The 21,789-nt window shown below is 37.7% G+C and overlaps 1 protein-coding gene across 21 annotated transcripts in view; it reads right to left on the bottom strand.

Annotated features, from left to right (window-relative positions):
* Window positions 1-217: 217 nt before the first annotated feature.
* The window catches only part of zfh2 (Zn finger homeodomain 2), a 2,927,436-nt gene continuing 2,905,864 nt past the window's right edge, over window positions 218-21,789 (bottom strand). For all 21 annotated transcript variants that reach the window (XR_010947790.1, XR_010947791.1, XR_010947792.1 and 18 more), the window contains one exon: window positions 218-652. The gene's annotated coding sequence lies outside the window, so the exon portion shown is untranslated. The remainder of the gene's footprint in view (window positions 653-21,789) is intronic.

Below are 21,789 nucleotides of genomic sequence, written 5' to 3'. Positions count from 1 at the left end.
TTCTGTGTGAATTATTTTCGGTTCCTCATCCTATTTTTATTCCAAGTTAATTCTGATCCTTATTCTTAGACCTATTCCTATGCTCATCTTTTTATTTCTTTCTAACATATTCCTCATTCTTTTACCTTTCATTCACTTATCCTTTTCAAAATATTACCAGAAATGTGTACCTACAAATGAAAGATGTGTTAGGCTTAACTGATGATGAATACATTAATATATTTTTGTTGGGCTTATCGCCCATCGCTAGATCTAAAATTTCACAAAAATAGGAATCACCTATTCTAGGCCAAAGCGTAAGTAAATTGTATGCCATACAAAACGCTCTGGGGAGCATTCATATATACTAAGTTGTTACGAATATTATTATGATATAATATACTAGTTCATCTAGTTCTTAAACTAATTTCTTATACTGTAATTTTCAAAATAGGAACTATTTGTATATATCTTGTGGTATAATTATTTTTACCATTACATAATTTGCGAGTATTCTTTGCAGTAAATAAAGTTTTAATTATTTTAATTTTATCACTCGGCTAGGTATTTAACTGCAGGCTGTTGTTGTTCATCCTCTCAAGTCCTCTTTATCAGAATATGGTTTGCAAATAGCAACCGCTCTGTAAACCCAATTCTTTATTCGTCAAAATAACTGAAAAGATCAAGAACAAAACAAATGTTTTTTTAAGATTAATTCTGGATATTACCCAAAGTTCTTAAGACTAATGGAGGTGTAATCGTAATACGATTCAACGCCAATCGCTACATACACTTTATTTGCAAATGGCTTAGTTTCAATGCTTGGACACATAAGTAAAATTTTTACTATTAATCTAAAATAATTTCAAATCTTGTGACAAATTTGTGGATAAATTCAAACTTATGTTCAGTTGTACAAATAAATTAAATTGATTTTTAAGGCCGTGTCACGTTTTCTCACAATTTTTTTTATTTTTTGTGGGTCTCGATATTTGCTCCCTGAATCTGCTAAGTGTAAAATTGTTAAGTAAACAAAATATTTTTTTATCACTGTAATGGTTTGAATAAATGAAAGTTTACTTTTATTTAGCGTCTTCTTAGACATTGCTGGGGCTTTCAATAATGTTTCTAAATGGGCGATTATGGATGGTCTTAATTACATTAAAGTACATCCGGCCTTAACCAGATGGATCGGCTGCATGTTAAATTGCAGGAAGATTATATCACAATGGGGATTGTACGAGTCCACGAAATCATTGGACAGCGGCACGCCGCAGGGAGGGGTGCTATGACCTCTGCTGCGGACGCTGGTCATCAACCAACTGCTCAGGCGATTCGATGAGGGGCCCGTAAAACTTACGGCTTACGCAGATGACGTGGCAATTTTCATAAGTGGAAAGTGCTTTCCAAAGATTAGCTCTTTGATGGATCGGGTGCTTCGGGATATTCATACCTTGGCATCTAATGTCGGGTTGAAAGTCAACGCGGTGAAGACGGATATGGTGTTGTTTACAAAGAGGTACAAGGTCGCAAATTGGACCAGGCCTAAGTTAGGAGGGGTGACCCTAAAGGAGAAACCTTGCACAAAATATCTAGGAATCATCCTAGACAGTAAGCTGTCATGGAAGCTCAACGTGGAGGAGAGGGTGAAGAAGGCCTCAACGGCACTTTATGCATGTAAAAGAATGCTGGGGTGTTCGTGGGGCTTATCGCCTTCTCTTTCTTATTGGGTTTTTACAGTGATTGTAAGCCCTATTCTATACTATGGAGTTCTTGTTTGGTGGAAATCCACACAAAAAACAACCTACCTCAAAAAATTAGGGGGGTATGCAGACTATCAATGCATAGCATTACCGGATCCCTGAAAACAACTCCGACGGCTGCACTGTATACTATTCTGCACATTCCACATGTTATTTTATAACACAGATCCTGGTTTTTAATAGGGGTTTTCAGTTTGTTCGTTAAAACAAACTTCTGGTAGCACCACGGACTCATTCAGTCTATGTGACCTCCTCATGGACCGGCCAGTTCAACCTAACATAACTTAGCGCTGACAAGCGGTTATTTGATGTTTCTCCTTTATTGATAGCAAATAATATTTAGTTCGATTGGTGACAAGCGCGGTAAGAAATTAGAAAAAAAGCATTGGTTACTTTTGATAAACACCAAACTACAGTATCATAAGAATTTCCCCAGAGTGCATTTTAACTGGACCTCCAGAGTACTAGTCGTTAATGAAAAAGCTTTAGCAGAGGGAGGATGTGAAAGTTATGCCTTATTCAAATGCCTTACACAAATATAATGGTATGCCTTACACAAATATAATGTGCGGTCGACACGGAATCGCTCTTCGAAGGTCAAAAGGCACAGGGAGACTTATAGACGATCAAGAAATAATTTGTAGCAGCTTTCGAGCGCTTTTAAGGTTTCGACCGAGAGTTGATGAAACATTAAATAACCAGTTACTTAATACCACGAAAATGCAATATTTGTAAGCAATCGAATACAGAATGTGGTCATAGCTATTTGAAGTAAGTTGATGTGAAATAGCAATATTAAACGAATTACTTCTTCTGGATGCACTCAGAAAAAAACTCCCGATTGAAGAAAAATGGGAATGAAATGGCACTTAAGAAATTTTATCCTCATTCGCATGGCCAAAATTTCTTCAAATGAGGAATTTTTCTTCTTTCGATACCAAAATCAAATGGGCGGTGAAGAAGTTCTTTAAGTTCAAGTCGCCGGGCCCCGACGGTATATTCCCCGCCATGCTACAAATTTCAAGTAGAGCGGTAGTGGAATGGCTTAAAATAATATTCGATAGACGCATAAGACTGAATCTTCTACCGCGCTCTTGGAGAACTACTCTTGTGCCTATCTGCGCTTTTCTGTCCAAAGCCTTTGGGAGGCTAATAGATGTGTACATAAAGTCCAACGTGGATGAAAAACTCCTCTAAACAACACAACATGTGTACACCAAAGGTAAGTTGGTAGACACTGCATTGCATAGGGTGGCAATAAGCATAGAGAAAGCACTGGTATAAAAGGAGAATCTTCTGGGAGCCTTCCTAGACAATGAAGGGACTTTCCACAATGTTTCTAATTGGGCGATCATGGATGGTCTTAACTATATTAAAGTACATCCAAGCATAACTAGATGGATCGGCTGCATGTTAAATTTCAGGGAGATTATTTCATAATGGCGATTGTTTGGGGCCACGAAATCTGCAGCTCAGGCGACTCGTTGAGGGACTCGTCAAGCTTATGGCTTACGCAGATGACGTTGCAATTATCATAAGTAGAAAGTGCCTTCCAACGATCAGCCCTTTGATGGATCGGGCGCTTCTAAATTAGCTGAGCATATAATGTCGGTTTGATAGTCAAGACAGAGAAGACGGATATGGTCTTGTTAACTAAGTGGTACCAGGTCCCAAATTGGACCAGGCATAAGTTAATATGGGTGAACCCTGCACAAATATTTAGGAATCATCCCAGACAGTAAATTATCGTGAAAGCTTAACGTGAAGAAGAGGGGGAAGAAGGCCTCGACTGCACTTTATGCATGTAAAAGAATGCTGGGATTTACGTGGGGTTTATCGCCCTCTCCCTCTCATTGGGTTTTTACAGCGATTGTAAACCCTATCCTAAACTATGGAGTCCGTGTTTGTTGGACAGCCACACAAGAAAGAACCTACCTCAAAAGTTTGAGGGGATATGCAGGCTATCAATGCTTAGCTTTACGGGAGCCCTGAAAACAACCCCGACGGCTGCAATATATGCCATTCTGCACAATATACCTGTAGACCTGGTAGCAAAGAACTAAGCGTTAACAACTGCATCGAGGATCAGTGGCTCCGCAAACCATACGGCCATAGTAGTATAGCGTCATCAACGCATGGATGAACAGACAACCTGATTACCTATCTGCGCTTTGCGGGGGCTCTTAAAGCCACGCCAGAAGTGTATGGTTGGCGCAAGTATGCTCAAATGGTGGACGAAGCGATAGAAGTATACACCGATGGTTCCTAAGTAGAGGAAAGAGTAGGGTGTGCGGTATACTAAGCTTATCTGGAAATAAATAGCTATAAGGAGCCATATCACTGCATTGTTTTTCAAGCGGAAGTATTAGCCGTAACCAAGCAGTAGAAACACTGTAAGAGAATAGCTTAAACTGTAGCCGTGTTAAATTTTATATTGACAGCCAAGCAGCAATTAAGGCCATAATCTCGCATAGCATCTAGAAGTGTGTTAGGGTATAAGTAATCCCTGGAAAGAATCGGGACAAGGAAGAAGATACATCTATATTGGGTCCCAGGGCATATGGGAATAGATGGGAATTAAAAAGCTGATGAATTAGCTATGAAGGGCGCATCCCTTGAACCTTTTTCCATAGACGTGCCAATTAGATTGGGCGAGATTAGGAGAATGTAAAATGTGCACATGAAACGCGTTGGTTCAAGCGCTAGGCTGTAAAGTGTCGATGATTATGTGTAGGTCTTGCAACCTTAGACTAACAAAGTTGCTTCTGTCATTAAAGTGTCCAATCCCTTTAAATAAGGCTTTGTCAGTGATAGCAGACGTAGGAAGTGCGGGTTGGAAGAGGAAACGATCGAGCGCGTTTTGTGCTCTGCCCTACGCTTAACGGGCTAGTATTTGCCAAGAGGACGGAGTTATTTAATAACATATATAGAACTTGGTTTATAATGGGGTTTTTCAGTTTGGTCGTTAAACAAACTTCTGGTAACACAACGGACTCATTTATTCTATGTGAGGTTCTCATGGACCGGCCAGTTAAATCCAAATTACCAACAAAATAAAATTTTGAATTACATCAGTTTACATTAAAACGTGCGATATTGTGCCGGTTGTTTCTTCACGCTGCCTGGTACGAGTTCAAAACAACAAGGGAAAGCAAATCGTATGCCATTTTGTCCTTTCAATCTTCATGACTGGAGTAAAGGCTTGATGAATTCCAGTTCGCGGAAAATATAAACTAAAGATTTGAATTCATGTACACAACTAGAGATAAAATAAATAATACCCTTTACATGAAATACCTAAATTGTGTCAGTTACATTCCCAGTAAATTAGTTAGTTTTGCTAATTGGTCCAATAGACAAAAGTGTTCAATCTCGAGGAGACGCAACCGATTGGAAGCCCCAATTTTTTGATATTCTTGATTTAAAAATTTGATTGATATTAGAGAAATATTGCAAAGTTTACAAACGGCGATGGTTACTAGGACATGTTTCTGAATTTCGCTTCTTCATCAGCTAGCTTCTCGGGAGCTCAGTATTGAACTCGAATCACCAACATTCGTACCAGTGTAAAGGCTGATGCCTTTAACCACTCAGCCCTATGAATGCTCCGCTGTTCGCTTTGCAATTGGTTTCTAAATGTTGCCTTTGTTGTTATTCATTCTATTCACCATGTAGGTAGATATAATTCTATATGCTAAATCCTAATGGTGTTGGATTTTTAGGCGCGCTTAAAAGCTTAGTAGCACTTGTTTGGATTTTTACAGTATTTGTTTTTAATACTTCCACTGTTACTATTATATCATATGTATGTAATTAGCGAGACTTGCTCATATTGCTTAATACAATGGTTTTTGTTATTGATATTAGAGAAAAATTGCAAATTTTAGAAACGGCGATGGTTACTTCGACATGTTTCTGAATTTCACTTCTTCGTCAGCTAGCTTTTCGGGAGCTGAGTATTGAACTCGAAACTCCAATAATCATACCATTGTAAAGGCAGATGCCTTTAACCACTCAGCCATATGAATGCCCTGCTGTTCGCTTTGCAATTGCTCTCTAAGTGTTGCCTTTGTTGTTATTCATTTTATTCACCATGTAGGTAGATATAATTCTATATGCTGTTTTAATCCTAATGGTGTTGGAATTTTAGGCGCGCTTAAAATTTAGTTACATTTGTTTGGATTTTTACAGTATACGTTTTCAATACTTCCACTGTTACTATTATATCATATGTATGTAATTAGCAAGACTTGCTCATATTGCTTAATACAATGGTTTTTGTTATTGATATTAGAGAAAAATTGCAAAGTTTACAAACGGCGATGGTTACTACGACATATTTCTGAATTCCACTTCTTCATCAGCTAGTTTCTCGGGAGCTGAGTATTGAACTCTAAACTCCAACATTCATACCAGTGTAAAGGCAGATGCCTATAACCACTCAGTCATGTGAATTCCCCGCTGTTCGCTTTGCAATTGGTCTCTAAGTGTTGCTTTTATTGTTATTCATTTTATTCACCATGTAGGTAGATATAATTCTTTATGCTCTTTTAATGATAATGGTGCTGGAATTTTAGGCGCGCTTAAAAGGTTGGTAAAATTTGTTTGGATTTTTATAGTATATATTTTAATACTTCCACTGCTACTATTATATCATATGTATGTAATTAGCGAGACTTGCTCATATTGCTTAATACAATGGTTTTTGTTATTGATATTAGAGAAAAATTGCAAAGTTAACAAACGGCTATGGTTACTACGACATGTATCTGAATTTCACTTCTTCATCAGCTAGCTTCTCGGAAGGTGAGTATTGAACTCGAAACTCCAACATTCATACCATTTTAAAGGCAGATGCCTTTAACCACTCAGCCATATGAATGCCCCGCTGTTCGCTTTGCAATTGGTCTTTAAGTGTTGTCTTTGCTGTTATTCATTTTATTCATCATGTAGGAAGAAATAATTCCATATGCTGTTCTAATCCTAATGGTGTTGAATTTTCAGACTTGCTTAAAAGCTGAGTAACATTTGTTTGGAATTTTACAGTATTTGTTGTTAATATTTCCACTGTTACTATTATATCAATGGTATCATATGTATGTAATTAGCGAGACTTGCTCATATTGCTTTATACAATGGTTTTTATACCCAGCTGTACTTGTACACATGGTATTATAACTTTTTTGGATAACGGTTGGTTGTACAGGTATAAAGGAATCGAGATAGATACAGACTTCCATATATCAAAATCATTAGTATTGAAAAAAAATTTGATTGGGCCATGGTCGTCCGTCCGTCCGTCCCTTTGTCCGTTAACACGATAACTTGAGTAAATATTGAGATATCATCACCATTTGGTATACGAGCTTATCTGGAATAGATTGGTATTGAAAATGAGCGAAATCGAATGATAACCATGCCCAGTTTTCATATATATAACATTTTGGAAAACACAAAAAACCTGATTACTTAGTAAATAATACACCTAGAATGTTGAAATTTGACGTGTGGACTGATATTGAGAATCTTGATAAAAATTAAAACAAAATGTATAAACTTAGCTTAACTGGTGATAAAATCAATTTTACATATATTATTTATCATAAATCAAAAATTGTTCAACCTATCGTAACAAAATTGGGCAGAGTGGTTGCCTTTACTATAAGGAATGTTTTGAAGAAAAATTAACGAAATCGGTTAAGGACGACGCCCACTTTTATATAAACGATTTTTAAAAGGGTCTTGGACGTATAAAATAAGCTATATCTTTGCAAAAAAAGAGCTTTATAACAATAAATAGGAAAAACTTCAAATATAAAATAATGGGCGAGGCACCGCCCTTTAATGACTAAGCAATTTCCTATGTTGTTGTTGTTGTTGTTGTAGCGATAAGGTTTCTCCCCGAAGGCTTTGGGGAGTGTCATCGATTTTGCCGGATACAGACCCGGTACACTCCGGTAACAAAGCACAATTAAGGTGCTAGATCGACCATCTCGGGAACGATTTATATGGCCACATTAAACCCTCAGGCCATCCCTCCCTCCCCACCACCAAGTTCCATTTTTTTTTTCAGTTAAATAAATTTAAAAAAAATGTTGTCTTTAGCTTTAATATTTAATATTTGCCTCATCACCCGGTCATTAAAGCTGAGAGTACCACAACGCGATTGAGGGTAGCTTTCGATGGATCGGCCCACAATGGCAATCAATCTTCGCTTAATGAAGTTTTGCTTGCCGGGCCATCACTATTACGTGAAATCTTTTCAGTTATTTTGCGATTCCGACAGCATCGATTCATTGTCTGAAGACGTTGAGAAGATGTATCGCATGATTTGTGTACACGATTATCATAGAGACTATCAACGAATTTTATGGCGTAGCTCGCTTGACGAGCCCGTAGAACATTACAGGTTAAATGCAGTTACCTATGGTACATCTTGCGCACCATACCTGGCAATCAGAGTTCTAAATGGACTTGCTCATACTTCACGGGAGGCATTTCCATTGGCTCCTCGAATTATTTTAAAGGACTTTTAAATAAAAAAAAAATGTTGTCTTTAGCTTTAACATTAAAGTCGGTACGTGTATTTAGAATATGATTTGAAAAAGGTTACATTAAAAACTCAAGCGCTTGCGTCGGCTTTTCTTTGCCATTTCATCTAAAACTTCATCAACTTTAACAATTTGATCACGGTGGATGCTTAGTGATGCACATCCATTCAATCGATTTTCACTCATCGTATTTCTCAAATAGTTTTTAATCATCCTGAGAGTTGAAAAAGATCTTTAGTTCGTTGCCGTTGTTAATGGAAGCGTACACAAGATTTTCAACAACATGTGAACATTAGGAAAAGCCACAGAATCGCATTCCTGTAATATTAATCATAGATAAATTGAAAACAAAACCGATGTACCCCCTTCACGAATAAGTATAATTTATGCTTTTTGAGCCTATGCATGAGAACTAAAGTATACGTATATAAAATTCAAAAGAAAGAAACTGATCGAATACAAAAAAATTTAATTTAAAAAAGTCATATCTACACGAAAAAAAAACTAATGTGTTTTTTACATTTTAAAATGTTGAATCGGTATTCCAAATTCTGAATTGCTGTGTCTAGAAATGGGATAAAAATTTGTATACGGTAGTGATCCTCCGCGTTTGTTTGAGCACTTTTTCTAGGCAAACTAATAGGGATTTCGTTAGAAGAATATACTGCTTCAACTGTCTGGTACATATTCTTTAATATGTAGCTTGTCGCCGTGACGTAAGGGCAGAAGAATCATGCAAATATACAGACGCATGGAGTTTTCATATTTGCCTTTTCATTCAGATGAATGTAATCGCTGTTGAGGCAAACGAGCAATGCCTGAATTGATTATATTGGTTGTTGATTTTAAATCAATGTCGATTATGTTCATTTAAGCAAGTTGGATCATTGAACACGATCATGTTGTCGAATGTAATCGAACGTTGTTGTGTTCGATTTTTGCTGTTCTCTGATATGTATGTAGATGGTCGTTAGGCTAATTTACAAGGAAACTTCTTTATGCAATTAAAGTAAAAGTTAACATGTACATTTGTATATTTAATAAATTGCAGAATTATTATGAAACAGAATATGATTAAAATATATAAGTGTTCACTTTGTGCATACATATGCTTGCATATTAGAAATATAATATCACCAACAAAGTAAATACGTGCAGAATTATAAAGACATTTATTAACATAGACAAAAAAACATCAAATATTTGAATTGTAACGACCTAAAAAATCAAATGATCCTGAGGCAAGGGGGAGGGTTTAAACTCTCCCCCCGTCGCTACCCCCCTGGGTGAGGTTGACAATTGGGTTTGGAGAAGCTATATATTGCCCTGGCAACCTGAAAGGGTTGCGCTACATAGCCCCTTGAATCTGGTATTTTAGTCGCCTCTTACGACAGGCATACCTACCGCGGATATATTTTGACCCCCTACCCCGCTAGGAGACAATTTCCTATGTTTCGGGAGCCATAACTCGAAGAAATATTAACGAATCGTAATAAAATTGGGTACACATATTGTATACGATTAAATGGACTGTATAATAAATATGCTGAATTGCAGTGTTTGCGAAAATACAATTGACTTTACTACTTTACTTGAGAATACAACTGCAGTTTTCGTGTCAACAAGGTAAGATACCGCAGTTTCAACTATTTTATCATCACACATAGAGATCCTGAACAATTTGGCGAGACAAGTATCATCATCCAAGCTAAGCTTTCAGTCTAAATTGAAAATAAAACTATTCTCTGGTATCCTAACTGAGTGGAAATCATATCACGACTCCTATGTCAGCGCATTTCACAACAACAGCTCGTATACCTACATCCCAACAAAAGTTTCAACTGCTTAAGAGTTACTTAGTAGAACCGGCATACGACGTTATTGGACATATTCCAGAATCAAATGGAAATTATCCAGAAGCCTGGAGCAAACTTTATTCACGCTACAACAATTTGGGTGTCATTGCCAAAGCGTACATAACAAGGTTCATAAGCTTGTCGCCTTTGAGTAGTCAATCAGCTAGTAACTTGCGCAAACTATACGATAATGCATATGAGGTTGTGAGAGGGCTGCGTGCCATGGGAGAAGATGCAGAGAAACGCGATATTTGGCTCATCAATATTATTTTATCAAAATTGGATTAGACTACAATTCAAGAACGGGATAAGTTTAACAAATCCAATATTGATTTTCCTTGCTTTAAAGAATTTCTAAAGTTTCTAGATACAAAGTGTTTGGCATTAGAGTCTGCTACAACAACACCTATAGCTAATGCACGTAATCGTATTATGGGAGTAAAGGCGCATCAAACAACGGTTGACGTTCAAACCCGATGCATAAAGTGCACTGCCTCGCACGAATTATCACAATGCAGTGCATTCTTAAGCATGAATGTTAAAGAAAGGCGAGAATTCGTTGGGAATAAACGTGTTTGTTATAATTGCTTGAAGGTGGGCCATATATCCAAATATTGTGGTTCAAAGTTTTCGTGTCGGACTTGTCGTAAGCGTCATCACAGTGTTCTACATGAGGAAACAACTTAATTCAGTCAAAGCAGGAAGTGGAGGCAAAAGCTGTGAACATCTGCAAAGTCCAGGATTGCTATGGTGAGCAACAACAATGCCGGTTGCTGCTAGATAGCGGAGCCGAGAAAGCCATTATCAGCGAAAGTTGTGTACGAAGTTTGGGTCTGGGACGCCAGCATTCTCGTATACCAATATATGGGCTAAACAACGATTCTACAGGTATTTCACATGGATGGGTATCGCTGTACATCACATCTAATATCGGTGGGGGTTTTTTTAAAGTTGTGGCTTTGATAGTGCCAACCGTCGCGTCATTTATGCCAGTACATCAACAGGAAGAGAATCAATATTCATCGTTCCTATCAATGGAATTAGCTGATCTCCAATTTTATGTTCCGTCGGCTATTGACATACTCTTGGGGAATGACAAGTTCTTTGAAATTCTAATCGGCGAGAAGATTAGAGGACCTAATGAGCATCTAAATGCAAAAGGAGATTTAGCTCATAGTACCAAAAAGTAGTGTGGGAGGTTTCTTTAATCTATTTGATATTGACAATGCTCTTACACAATCGGAAGAGGTTATTCAGGGTGCCGTTCACTATACAGACGATGAGGAAAAAGCAGAGAGGTCATTTTTAAATACGTACACTAGAACACATGAGGGTAAATTCAGTGTTGAGTTACCGTTTAAAACGCAAGAACTTGAGTTTGGGAATTCTTTCTATCGGCTCACAATATTTGAATTTTATGACAGAATATAAGACAATTAATCACAAGGAAAAATTCCAGATTCACAGATTACAAAACCTTTAAATAAGTGCTACTATTTGCCTCATCACCCGGTGATTAAAGCTGAGAGTACCACAACGCGATTGAGGATAGTTTTCGATGGTTCGGCCCACAATGGCAATCAATCTTCGCTTAATAAAGTTTTGCTTGCCGGCCCATCACTATTACGTGAAATCTTTTCAGTTATTTTGCGATTCCGACAGCATCGATTTATTGTCTGAAGACGTTGAGAAGATGTATCGCATGATTTGTGTACACGATTATCATGGAGACTATCAACGAATTTTATGGCGTAGCTCGCTTGACGAGCCCGTAGAACATTTCAGGTTAAATGCAGTTACCTATGGTACATCTTGCGCACCATACCTGGCAATGAGAGTTCTAAATGGACATGCTCATACTTCACGGGAGGCATTTCCATTGGCTCCTCGAATTATTTTAAAGGACTTTTACATGGATGACGTTATGACAGGTGCAGAAACGATTGCTGAGCTTCTAAAAATACATACGGGGTTAATAGCACTTTTAAAAACTGCCGGTATGAATTTACGGAAGTGGAGCAGAAGCTGTGTGGAGTTGCTACAAAATCTCCCAGATGGAATCCAGTCAGTGATGTGTTTGAGTTTCGCGTGTCAGCATCAAATAACAACTTTTATTACAAAACGATAGATTTTATCAGATGCTGCCCACATATTTGATCCCTTAGGATTTCTAACACCAACTACAATATTAATTAATATATTTGTTCAAGAGCTGTGGTTCCGTAAGCTAGAGTGGTCTTAGGAAGTTCTAGCTAATATATCGGGTCGTTGGATTAAGCTGAGGAATACGCTTTCGTCGCTGAACACTTTACAAATTCCAAGAAGATGCTTATTCATGGTTTCTGTCATTCATCGCAGAGTGCATTTGGTGCAGTCGTATATTGCCGCTAAGAGGTCGAAGGAAAAACCACCACTCGACTTATTGTTACTAAGAGTCGTGAAGCCCCGCTTAAAATGGTATCGGTGCCACGACTCGATTTGTGTGATGCGCAGCTTTAGTGCCGATTTATGAGTACAGTTGTTCGGGCGTTAGAACTCGATAATAGCGTCTATATGTGGACAGACACATCAACAGTTTTACACCGGATGTCGGATGTGCCAAAACGCTGGTCAGTATATGTGGGAAACAGAACATCGGATATTTTAGCTTCCTACGCGCGTTCACAGTGGAATCACGTTCGCTTTGCAGATAATCCAGCAGATCCCGCTTCCAGGGGTGTCTTGCTGTTGGAACTCAAATCCTTATCTATTTGGTGGAATGACCCCGTTTGGATAGCTAAATCTAAAGATTGTTGGCCTCAATTTAAATCGAAGTTAGATGTACCACAAGAAGAATTGGAAGAGCGTAAGCATCCATATTATTCTGTTACTAAAACATAATGTATATACACAGAGCAGCACGTTATTTGGGGTTCATTGTTAAAACATATATCCATGTGGTCTCGGTTGGTGGGCTTTGTTGCTTATTCTCTACATTTCATCGGTTCGTTACGGAGACAAAAATAAAATCCATTTTTGTCTGCACTTGAAATGCATGAGGCTTACAGCTTTATATTTCGTATTGTCCAAGAGGAAATGTTCACAAATGAGATCACTGCCTTAAAGGAAAACAAGTCTGTAGCAAGTAAAAGTAAATACTCCTGTCTTACGCCTTTTCTAGACCATGCTGGTGCATTAAGAGTTGGTGGTCTCATAAAAAATGCATCTGCTTCGTTCGATATTAAGCATTCAATAATTTTATGTGGTAAAAACATCGTCACTGAGATAATTGTTAAGTATATACATTTGACGAACCTACACGTTGGTACCTCGCAATTATTTTTTTTTAATACGACAAAGGTACTGGATCTTGGGCGCTCGCAACATTGCCCGTCGAACTGTACACAATTGCATCACTTGCTTGAAACTACACAATATCAGATAATGTGCGATCTACCTAGAGAGGGAGTACAGTTTCAACGTCCATTCAGCAAGGTGGGATGTGATTATGCAGGCCCCTTCTTAATTAAGGTAGAAAGTAGGCAAAGCGCCACGGAAGGTTAAGGGCTACATTTCACTCTTCGTGTGCTTCGTCACAAAAGCTATTCATTTAGAGCTCGTGGGATATTTGACGATGGAATCATGTACAGGAGCATTACACCGTTTTATATCACGGCGTGGAAAACCTCTGGAAGTATGTTCGGACAACGCAACAAATTTTGTGGGGGCGAAACGTAAGCTCGACGACATGCAACAAATTATGGAAAGGCAGTACAATAGCGCTAGCACAGCTGACTTCTTTGCAAAAAAAGGTATTACCTGGCGATTTATACCACCTTCATCACCACATTTTGGTGGGTTATGGAGTATTGGAGAAACCTCATTGACATACGAGCGTTTTCATACCTTACTAACAACAATTGAATCGCTTCGGAACGATGAGCAAATTCCTAATTGAACAACCTTTTACGGCCAGAACGGGGGGAACTGCTGATCTTACTATCAATACGACTCACTTGAAGCAGTCGGATAAGGTAAAATACATGGCACTCCGAATATTTGACGAGTCTACAGCAACGACAGAAATGGAGAGACGATAAGCCGATCTTGAAGCTGAATGACATTGTTATTCTCCGAGAACTCAATCTCAGTGGGTATCTTGCCTTGTTGACTCGAATGCAGTCTTGGTTCGCTTCTTAAAGTAAGCACGTGCTCCTCAAACTCTTCCAAATCAGCCTCTATCTCTGCCATAAAATCCTCCTCGTCACCACTCCTCTCTATCATAGTGCGTACAATACTCTTGTACTCGCCCCACACTTCTTCCAGGCCCACCAAACGGTACTCCCAATCTGCTAGTGGCTGATCAAAGCCATTCGACGTCACAGCTGTAGATATTCGCGTGAAGGCTCCCTTCAACAGGGCCCGTTTAGCATTTAATTTTTGTATATTGATTCCCTTTAGTGATGGCCGATACAGCGATTTTGAAGTATCAGTGAAAATAGTGATGGATATTTTTGAATCGCGGCAATTTTTTATAGCTAAAGCTATTTTTTATAGCTATAGCGATCGCTTCAATTCATTAAACGGTTTCATTTAGCTTGACTTGGATGGCTGGTTGGCTGGCTGGCACGAATTTTGTAATTGAAATTTAAGTAACTTCGCGATAAGCTAGAAGCTTGAAACTTGGAATATAGGTCAGAACCCAATGACAATGCAATAATAAGAAAAAATCGCCTCTAGATGGCGCAAGGATCGGGGTATTCAAAAATCGTTTTTGTGGTCCGATCTGGCTCATATTTGGAACACATAATACATACAATAATAGAAAGCGACCTATGAAAAAAATCGCCGCTAGGTGGCGCAAGGATCGAGAATTCACAAAAATCGTATTTGTGGTCCGATCTGGCTCATATTTGGAACACATAATACATACAAGGATAGAAAGAGACCTATGAAAAAAATCAACGCTAGGTGGCGCAAGGATCGACATACTCAAACAAATCATATTTGTGGTCCGATTTGGCTCATATTTGGAACACATAATATATACAAGAATAGAAAGCGACCTATGAAAAAAAAATCACGGCTAGGTGGCGCAAGGATCGAGATATTCACAAAAATCCTTTTTGTGGTCCGATTTGGCTCATATTTGGAACACATAATATATACAATAATAAAAAGCGACCTATAGAAAATCGCCGCTAGGTGGCGCAAGGATCGAGATATTCACAAAAATCCTTTTTGTGGTCCGATTTGGCTCATATTTGGAACACATAATACATACAATAATAGCAGGACCTGTGAAAAAAATCGCCGCTAGGTGGCGCAAAGATCGAGATATTCAAAAACATCGTATTTATGGTCCGAATTGGTCCATATTTGAAACACATAATACATACATGAATAGAAAGCCACCTATGATGTCCGATTTGGCTCATATTTGGAACAAATATTACATACAGTCCGGTAGAAGTGACATCAAAATAGTTTGGAGTTGGAGGAGGGACAAGCATACGTGGCGCAGAGTCGAGTAAAGTCTTTGGAAGGATTATGTATTGAGGACTTAGATTGTCACAAATTGTTAGGAAAGAGTCCTTTTAATAATTTTAATGATGAGTCACTGAACTAAATATAATGAGAAATAATAGGCAATTAAATAGGGACTAAAAACTTGAAAATAAAATAATTAAAAACAAGTAAGGACGGCACAGCCGAAGACTTCATACCTTTCATAAATGGGGCTGAACAGAAATCTTATCGCGTTCGTAATCTCCAAATAATCGGATATATAAGATAAGAAATATATAGTGAACAGATGTACATACCTAAACGATTTTTAAGATAAATATAAAATAAAAAAAACAAGTAAGGAAAGTTAAGTTCGCGTGTAACCGAACATTACATACTCAGTTGAGAGCTGTGGAGACAAAGTAAGGGCAAATCACCATGTTGTAAAAAGAACCTAGGGTAACCCTGGAATGTGTTTGTATGACATGTGTATCAAATGGAAGGTATTAAAGAGTATTTTAAGAGGAAGTGGGCCATAGTTCTATAGATGGACGCCATTTAGGGATATCGCCATAAAGGTGGACCAGGGGTGACTCTAGAATTTATTTTGTACGATATGGGTATCAAATGGAAGGTATTAATGAGTATTTTAAAAGGGCGTGGGCCTAAGTTCTATAGGTGGACGCCTTTTCAAGATATCGCCATAAAGGTAGACCAGGGGTGACTCTAGAATTTGTTTGTACGATATGGGTATCAAATGAAATGTGTTAAAGATAATTTTAAAAGGGAGTGGGCCTAAGTTCTATAGGTGGACGCCTTTTCGAGATATCGCCATAAAGGTGGGCCAGGGGTGACTTTAGAATTTATTTTGTACGGTATGGGTATCAAGTGAAAGGTATTAATGAGTGTTTTAAAAGGGCGTGGGCCTAAGTTCTATAGGTGGACGCCTTTTCAAGATATCGCCATAAAGGTGGACCAGGGGTGACTCTAGAATTTGTTTGTACGATATGGGTATCAAATGAAAGGTGTTAATGAGTATTTTAAAAGGGAGTGGGCCTAAGTTCTATAGGTGGATGCCTTTTCGAGGTATCGCCATAAAGGTGGACCAGGGGTGACTCTAGAATTTATTTTGTACGAAATGGGGATCAAATGAAAGGTGTTAATGAGTATTTTAAGAGGGCGTGGGCCTTAGTTCTGTATGTGGGCGCCTTTTCGAGATATCGACATAAAGGTGGACCAGGGGTGACTCTAGAATTTGTTATTACTATATGGGTATCAAATGAAATGTGTTAATGATAATTTTAAAAGGGAGTGGGCCTAAGTTCTATAAGTGGACGCGTTTCCGAGATATCACCATAAAGGTGGACCAGGGGTGACTCTAGAATTTATTTTGTACGATATGGGTATCAAATGAAAGGTGTTAATGAGTATTTTAAGAGGGCGTGGGCCTTAGTTCTATATGTGGACGCCTTTTCGAGATATCGCCATAAAGGTGGACCAGGGGTGACTCTAGAATTTGTTTGTAGTATATGGGTATCAAGTGAAATGTGTTGATGAGTATTTTAAAAGGGAGTGGGCCTTAGTTCTATAGGTGGACGCCTTTTCGGAATATCGTTATAAAAGTGACCAGGGTTGACTCTAGATTGCGTTTGTACAATATCGGTATCAAACGAAAGGTGTTAATAAGTGTTTTAAAAGGGAGTGGGCCTTAGTTCTATGGGTGGACGCCTTTTCGGGATATCGCCATAAACATGGACCAGGGGTGACTGTAGAATGCGTTTGTACAATATGGGTATCAAATGAAAGGTGTTAATGAGTATTTTAAAAGGGCGTGGGCCTTAGTTCTATAGGTGGACGCCTTTTCGATATATCGCCATAAAGGTGGACCAGGGGTGACTCTAGAATTTGTTTGTACGATATGGGTATCAAATGAAAGGTGTTAATGAGTATCTTAAAAGGGCGTGGGCCTTAGTTCTATAGGTGGACGCATTTTCAAGATATCGCCATAAAGGTGGACCAGGGGTGACTCTATAATTTGTTTGTACGATATGGGTATCAAATTAAAGGTGTTTATGAGTATTTTAAAAGGGAGTGGGCCTTAGTTCTATAGGTGGACGCCTTTTCAAGATATCGCCATAAAGGTGGACCAGGGGTGACTCTAGAATTTGTTTTTACGATATGGGTATCAAATGAAAGGTGTTAATGAGTATTTTAAAAAGGAGTGGGCCTTAGTTCTATATGTGGACGCCTTTTGGAGATATCGCCATAAACGTGGACCAGGGGTGACTATAGAATGTGTTTGTACGATATGGGTATCAAATTAAAGGTATTAATTAAAAGGGAGTGGCCCTTAGTTGTATATGTGAAGGCGTTTTCGAGATATCGACCAAAATGTGGACCAGGGTCATTCAGAACATCATCTGTCGGGTACCCCTAATTTATTTATATATGTAATACCACGAACAGTATTCCTTCCAAGATTCCAAGGGCTTTTAATTTCGCCCTGCAAAACTTTTTCATTTTCTTCTACTTAATATGGTAGGTGTCACACCCATTTTACCAAGTTTTTTTCTAAAGTTATATTTTGCGTCATAGACCAATACAATAAAAACAACATCCCTTTTTTCGTATTTGGTATATAATTATGGTATTTTTTTCATTTTTCGTAATTTTCGATATCGAAAAAGTGGGCGTGGTCATAGTCGGATTTCGGCCATTTTTTACACCAATACAAAGTGAGTTCAGATAAGTACGTGAACTGAGTTTAGTAAAGATATATCGATTTTTGCTCAAGTTATCGTGTTAACGGCCGAGCGGAAGGACAGACGGTCGACTGTGTATAAAAACTGGGCGTGGCTTCAACCGATTTCGCCCTTTTTCACAGAAAACAGTTATCGTCCTAGAATCTAAGCCTCTACCAAATTTCACAAGAATTGGTAAATTTTTGTTCGACTTATGGCATTAAAATATCCTAGACAAATTAAATGAAAAAGGGCGGGGCCACGCCCATTTTGAAATTTTCTTTTATTTTTATATTTTGTTGCAACATATCATTACTGGAGTTGAATGTTGACATAATTTACTTATATACTGTAAAGATATTAACTTTTCTTTTAAAATTTGAATTAAAAAAAATTTTTTTTAAAAAGTGGGCGTGGTCGTTCTCCGATTTTGCCAATTTTTATTAAGCAGACATATAGTAATAAGAGTAACGTTTCTGCCAAATTTCATCATGATATCTTCAACGACTGCCAAATTACAGCTTGCAAAACTTCGTAATTACCTTCTTTTAAAAGTGGGCGGTGCCACGCCCATTGTCAAAAATTTTACTAGTTTTCTATTCTGCGTCAAAAGGTCAACCAAGTTTCATCGCTTTATCCGTATTTGGTAATGAATTATCGCACTTTTTCGATTTTTCGAAATTTTCGATATCGAAAAAGTAGGCGTGGTCATAGTCGGATTTCGTTCATTTTTTATACCAAAATAAAGAGTGTTCAGATAAGTACGTGAACTAAGTTCAGTAAAGATATGTTGATTTTTGCTCTAGTTATCGTGTTGACAGCCATGCGGAAGGACAGACGGACGACTGTGTATAAAAACTTTGCGTGTCATCAACCGATTTCGCCCATTTTCATAAAATCTATACCCCTACCAAATTTCAAAAGGATTGGTTAATTTTTGTTCGACTTATGGCGTTAAAAGTATCCTAGACAAATTAAAGGAAAAAGGGCGGAACCACGCCCATTTTGAAATTTTCTTTTATTTTTGGATTTTGTTGCACCATATCATTACTGGAGTTGAATGTTGACATAATGTACTTATATACTGTAAAGATATTAAATTTTTTGTTAAAATTTTACTTTAAAAACATTTTTTTTAAGTGGGCGTGGCCCTTCTCCGATTTTGCTAATTTTTATTAAGCATACATATAGTAATAGGAGTAACGTTCCTGCCAAATTTCATCATGATACCTTCAACGACTGCCAAATTACAGCTTGCAAAACTTTTAAATTACCTTCTTTTAAAAGTGGGTGGTGCCACGCCCATTGTCCAAAATTTTACTAATTTTCTATTCTGCGTCATAAGTTCAACTCATCTACCAAGTTTCGTCGCTTTATCTGTCTTTGGTAATGAATTATCGCACTTTTTCGGTTTTTCGAAATTTTCGATATCGAAAAAGTTGGCGTGGTTATAGTCCGATATCGCTCATTTTAAATAACGATCTGAGATGAGATGCTCAGGAACTTACATACCAAATTTCATCAAGATACCTCAAAATTTACTCAAGTTATCGTGTTAACGGACGGACGGACATGGCTCAATCAAATTTTTTTTTCGATCCTGATTATTTTGATATATGGAAGTCTATATCTATCTAGATTCCTTTATATATGTACAACCAACCGTTATCCAATCAAACTTAATATACTCTGTGAGCTCTGCTCAACTGAGTATAAAAATAAGTAGGTACTTTGTATGAGGATGCAAAGTTTCAGGTTTTTTGTGGTCTGCGTGTAAAAACTATGACTACGAATCACGTATTTCAACAATATATGACGTAAACGTAACTATTTGATGAAATGTTATGAATTTTGAAGCTTCTAGCCGTAAAAAAGGGGCAAAAATGACAGTTTATATGGGGTATATAATATATACACCACCGATCTCTATGATTTATTCAGACAACAATATATTCTATGTACGTAAACATTTGGTGAAATTTGAAGCTTCTAGCTGTTAAAATGGGGCAGAAATTGCGCAAAGTTTGTTATCTGAACAATCGGTTGTATGAGATATATACTATGCATACCACCGATCACTATGATTTTTTCAGACAACATTATATGCTATATACGTAAGCATTTGGTGAAATTTGAAGTTTCTAGCTGTTAAAATGGGGCTGAAATTGCAAAAAAAAAAAAAAATATATATACTATAGATACCATAATATATATATTATATATATCACCGGTCTCTATGATTTTTTCACACAACAATATATTCTATATGTGTAAGCAATCGGTGAAAATTGAAGCTTAAAGCAATTAAAATGGGGTAGACATTGCGAGAAGTTTCTTATCTGAACAATCGGTTGTATGAGACATATACTATATACCACCGACCTCTATGATTTTTTCAGACAACAACACATGCTATATACGTAAGCATTTGGTGTAATTTGAAGCTTCTAGCGGTTAAAATGGGGCTGAAATTGCGAAAATATATATATAATATATATATATACTATTGTAACGAAAATTAGCAGCACTGAAGGATACTATCATCTCTGAGCCGATGCTAACCAGTGACTTGTATGCACACCAAGAATTTAATCATGTCTACACATATGTACATACACGCAGCGGAGAAGCAACGCACAACAACATGCATAAATCTGAGATACTCCCGAAAGTATGCAATGGTTGTGCAAGTGTCGCTCACACATACAAACATAGGCAGATATCTTATCTGAGATGCTCCCAAAAGTATGCAATTATAATTGTGTTCACATATACACGCGTATATGAGAAGCGTGAAGAAAAAAACGTAGTAATTTTATAACTAATGGCCAACTAGTAGATTCTGGAAATGGAAGCGCCTAGAAGATGCGAACAAGAAATCACACAGTATAAAAAGGCAGCAACAGTGGAGGCGCGACAATCAGTTTCATTTAAGCAAGCTATTGGTTGTGAAGTATCAGTGTTATTGTGAAGTACTTTAATAAAGGCCGTTTTGCATTATTAAATATTGGAGTTATTTATTCAACAGTCTAGCGATACGAACGTTAGTAGAAGGTTGCGAATTAGAGGATTTGCAGTAAATTCGTTACAATTGGTGTCAGAAGAGGAATTGTTGAATAAATTCCTAAGACTTCGAATACAACTTGGACATGGCAAAGTGGAGTGAACTGAAAATCCAGCAACTGAAGAAGGAGTTGGAGGGCCGTGGATTGAATACAACCGGCATTAAACTTGAACTTCAGGCACGACTACGAGAGGCAATCGAAGCAGAAGGAATTAACGTGGAAGAGTATGTCCTTCATATTGATGACGACGAGACAACAACAAAAATTGAAGAACGATAGAACGAAGAAAAACGAAACATCGCAGACAGTTACGAGCACAGACTTGAACACGATTTTGGCTGCAATAT

This window comes from Eurosta solidaginis, chromosome X, assembly GCF_040869045.1.
Source record: "Eurosta solidaginis isolate ZX-2024a chromosome X, ASM4086904v1, whole genome shotgun sequence".
NCBI lineage: Eukaryota > Metazoa > Arthropoda > Insecta > Diptera > Tephritidae > Eurosta > Eurosta solidaginis.
This window is presented reverse-complemented; position numbering and strand designations above follow the sequence as displayed.